Genomic DNA, 5,437 nt, shown 5'->3' with positions numbered 1-5,437 from the left:
TTAATAAGTTTTTTTATTTGTTTTTACGGTATTTTCAAATCCGACAGGTCAAGGATTAATTCGTCGTAGATCTGAACTCCATTTAAAAATTTGTCGCTGGCAAATAGATTACTGTATACACAAGATGAAATTCAAACCCCCGACACTTACTTAAGCGAACAAGTGAACTGACGACTTTACTAACCCAAATTGATTTAATAAAGTTTTTTATTCACTAAATTATTTTTAAATTTTTTGTTTACGCTCAACCCATAAAACAAGCGTTTGTCTTAGTGGTCTGTAATTGCTATCAGAAAGGCCAGCTGCATGCATGAACTCATATATTAAGGTTTTTCTTTAATTGGTAAGGAAAAAAAGGTTTTCCTTACACTGCAAGGCTTATTTTTTGGTTTTTTTCGCAATATTTTTTAATTTGACAGAACAATAATTAATTTGTTTTGGATTAAAATTTTATTTAAAAATTTGTTATTGGCCAATAAATTACTACATATACAAGATGATATTCGAACTCGCGATATTTGATTAAGTAGAATAGTGAACTAATCACTAAATCAACTTACCTTAATTTTTGGCAGGCTTGATTTAGTAATCTCTATATATGCCTTGTTTAAAAAATGCACTGGATTTAATTCTTAGTTATAACTAAAAAATAGGTAGATAGAACTCATGAAGAAAGAAGGATATATGTGTATTAGACTGTAAGTTGACAAATAAAAAAAAAAGAAAAGATTTTCCAAGCTTGTGACTAAGGCCAAATATATTTGCTTTCTAGAGAGCCAATGGTTATTGAAAAGATGTTTTTAATATATATAGTGTGAGTAAGTAGGTGTATATACCGTGTGTATGACACAAAAAAGAAAGTTTTTCAAGCCAAATAAAAAAGTTTTCATTAATTATTCATATAAGATTTTTATAACCTAATTCATAACAGGCACCACTTAAATAAAAGATTCCAAAAACAACTTTTTCTAAAGATGCCTACGTGGCAAAATCTAAATTATACATTCTAAAGTCACACTTTTAATTACATAACACTTAAAATCATAGTATTTTATGAGAAAAGCGTCACCTAATGGAAAAAAGTAAATTAGAAGATTTAAGAGAAGAAATAATTAAATTATCAAAATTAATAGATCAAAAACTAATGATTTTAACTAATGTTAATTGTAATGACACTGAATTCTTAAAATCAATACAAAATGATTTTTTTCAAAATCTTTATTTTACTATAAGTTTTATTAAAAGACTTCAAAAACCTGAAAAAACTTATACTTCACATGGAATTTCTAAAAAATGCTACCATGGAAATGATTCCCCACATCTCTTATCATACTTTTAACCCACAATTAAATTCTATAGTAGATATGTTTGAAGAAATAAAATTTCAAAGAAATAAGGAAAAAGAGGAACCTAATATAAACAAAATTAAACAAATATTAAATAAATATTTTTAGAAAGAGAATTCTAAAGAAGAAAAAATATAAAATATAGCCAACATAACAAAACTAAAAGTAAAACTACCATTGAAATTATGAATATTGAAAAAAATTAGAAGAAGTTACAATGCTTTTTAAACAATTAAAAATGGCTCAAGAAAATAATATTATGGAACAAGAGTTTCAAATAGAAGAAGAATTAGTAAATTCTGAAAATATAGAAAATGAAGAACACATCCTAGATTATTCGAGTGATGAAGAACCAGCAATTCAAATACAAGTAAAAAATGAAGCTAGAACATTTAAGGATAATCAATCTCAATTTAAATGGAAACATGTTTTGAAAATTATGCTTTTAAAAAGGGATTTATAAATAAAAATTCAAAGTATACAAAAATACCATCAAAGTACGTTCCTAAAATCTAGGAAACGGAAGGAGAAAGAATATTCGATTTAGACTGTAAAAAGAATGAAAAAGAAATTTTTGAGAACTGGTTGAATTCCTTCTTATTAGAAGCCTTTACTAATCCAAAACTTAGTGAATTGTCTGGAGGAGATATCTGGAATTATATAGGGTTTCATACTAAAGAAACTGTAAGAGATTATATGACATCAATAGAAAACCAAATAATAGAAGAATTAGCAACAAAAACAATAGTTTACAATAAGATATTACATATAATGATGATTCTGTATAAAGAATTTTTTGGAAAAAATATTATAGATCATAGACAAGAAGTCTATAATAAAGAATATCAAGAAGCAAAAAACCATTTAGCGAATATTCAAATATATGATTTATGTAATGTGAAATCTTACATATGTGAATACAGAATACATTATTATAAACTAAAAGAAGAAGATAAAAACCATTATCTTAGTATGTATATAACAAAACTTTCATATCCTGCTAATGAATTTATAATGGGAAGATTTATAAGAGAAATAAATAGAGAAACAATTGAAAATAATTTTGGCGGAGCAACCTCTACAATAAGAGAGGAAATAAAAGAACGTTGTAAGCAAGAAGCAACTCAAAAAAGATTTGAAAATATAATTAGAATTTGCTGTCAGGATAATGAAGAAATACCTCAAAAATATGGTCTTAATAAAAATTTTCAAAGAAAAAGAAAATATCAATTTAGAAAAAGAAAATACTATCCAAACTGGAGAAAAAATAGGTATTTTAGAAAAAGAAATAACAATAAAAACAAAAAACAAAAAAATGACTACTGCTGAAATAAAAAAGAAAATTGTAAGTGTTGGTATTGCCAAGAAGAATGACACTATGCAAATGAATGTCCAAAAAAGAAGGATAAAAAAGACCTTACCAAACAATTAGAAATTGCTAAGTCTTGTTTCATGAAACCATTAGAAGAATCAGATGATAACTTAGACTATATTTTTGAATATGTCTCAGAAACAGACTCAGAGACTGAGCAATAATGCCACATTTATTACTATAAAAATAACAGAAAAGTTTATAAATGCTTTCATAGATACTGGAGCAACACAATGCTTTGCTAGTACAAATATAAAACTTGATTGGAAAAAATTAAACAAACCATCAAGAGTTAGAATAGCTAACAAATCAATACATATATAAAATTGACCAAAAAGCAGAAATGGTTGAAATATTTATTCAAAATTATAGGTTTATTGTTCCATCCATATATATGTAGATTCTGGGATGGATTTTATCATAGGAAATAACTTCTTAAAGCTATATCATCCATTCATTCAAGAATTAACATATATAGTTTTAAAAGCTCCACACGATTCTTCAATAAATCAAAAATCAAAACGTATAAAGATACCAACTACTACCATAGATAAGATTTTAAAATTTAAAATATTTTTTTATTAGAAACATGTTATTTAAATTTATATTTTCAGATAAATATCCCAAAAAATAATCTTGAAATAAAAATCGAAGAACTTTTGGATGAAATTTGCGCTGAAAATCCTTTAGATATTAAAAATACAAATAAAGAATTAGTAAGCATTAAATTAAAAGATCCTACAAAAGAAATAAATGTTCCAAATAAAATTCCTTATTCCGCAAGAGATAGAGAAGAGTTCTCATTAGAATGTAAAGATCTTTTGGAAAAAGAAATTATAAGATTAAGCAAAAGTCCTCATGCGGCTCCAGCTTTTTATGTCGAAAACAATAATGAAATTAAAAGGGGAAAATGAAGAATGGTAATTAATTATAAGAAAATGAATGAAGCAACTGTTGGTGATACTCATGAACTTTCAAGAAAAGATTCTATTTTAGAAAAAATCAAAGGAGCAATTTGGTTTTCATCTCTTGATGCAAAATCAGGATATTGGCAATTTCGTTTAGACGAAGAAACAAAGAAATTAACTGCTTTTACTTGCCCAATAAAAGAATTAACAAGTGTGTTGCTCGATGAATGGAATATTTTACCATTCGGATTAAAACAAGCCCCAGGTATTTATCAAAGATTTATGGAAGAAGATCTAAAAGAGTTAAATGAATTTATTTTAGTTTACATTGATGATATATTAATTTTTACAAAACAGGATAAAGAAGATCATCTTCAAAAATTATTAATAGTTTTAGAAAGATGTAAAGAAAAAGGATTAGGAAAAAGAAAGCAAAAATTACAAGACAAGAAATAGAATTTCTTGGGTTAATTTTATCCACTCAAGGAAAGCTAAAACTTCAACCAAATATTTTAGAAAAGGTAAATTTATTTCCTAATAAAATAGAAGATAGAAAACAATTACAAAGATTTTTAGGGTGTATAAATTATATTTCCGATCAAGGATTTTTAAAGAATATAACAGAATACACTAAAAACTTATTTCCAAAAATAAGTACTAAAAAAGAATGAAAATGGGAAGAAAAAGATAGTATGCAAATTCAAAGAATCAAAGAATTATGTGAAAAACGACTACTTAATAGTAGAAACAGATGCTTTGGACATAACTTGGTCAGGATGTCTAAAAGCTAAGAAAGCTATAAAAAGTTTGGAACAAGAAAAAGAATCACTAGATTCTAAATATTCTCCAAAGGAATCACTTTGCAGGTATATTTCAGGGACTTTTACTCCAACAAAACAGAGATATACTACTCATGAAAAGGAAACTCTAGCAGCAATTAAATCTCTTAAAAAATAGAAAATTGATTTACTATCCAAAGAATTTACATTAAGGACAGATTCAAGTTACCTAACAGGTTTCATTCGATACAATTTAAAAGTTGATTATAATCATGAGCGATTGGTAAGATGGCAATTATTTTTGTTACAATATCCAATAAAAATTGAATATATTAAGGGTGACAAAAATATTATTGCAGATACATTAACAAGAGAATGGAGTTCGTTTACAACGCATTAAATCAAGAAATTCAAAAATATCAGCAAGAACTCGAAGAATGCAAGCATTGTCAGCAAATAAGGACACAGATCCAATCCCTCAAGAAGGCCATTGAAGCAATGAAATCAACACAACAAGCAAAACCATCAGAGTTCAGCCAGCTAAGCATGGTGGACAAACCAGGTGAAGAAAAAATTTCAGAAAATAAAACAATTGCTGAAATTATTAAAAAATTCACACAAGATAAAAAATATTATGTAATTTATAATGGCCCCATGAAAGGAGTATATGATGCCTGGGAAAAAGCAGCACCATTCACACATCAATCAAAGATAGTTCATAAAGGAGAATTTTTAACACTAGAAGAGGCAAAGGAATCTTTCAGGGAATATGAAGCTCTTCATCCAGAGCAAACCCTAAAAAGAGCAGATAAAGCTCCAATTTAAGCCCAGAGAACAGGAATAATGAGAAACATTCCTACAAGGGCTGAAATCAAGGAAAAGAAAAGGGTCTGTAGATCAAATCTCAGATAAACCCTTAATATAGTCCTGAATTGGACTGAAGAAAAAATGGCAAGTTTGGAATACTATCCTATTGCCAAAGAACAGCTAACAAAGCTGGTTATTTTTCCAGAGGCTTCCCCATCTAAAACT

The sequence above is a fragment of the Arachis duranensis genome, chromosome 5, assembly GCF_000817695.3.
Source record: "Arachis duranensis cultivar V14167 chromosome 5, aradu.V14167.gnm2.J7QH, whole genome shotgun sequence".
Taxonomy (NCBI): Eukaryota; Viridiplantae; Streptophyta; class Magnoliopsida; order Fabales; family Fabaceae; genus Arachis; species Arachis duranensis.
Note: the sequence above shows the minus strand (reverse complement) of the source record.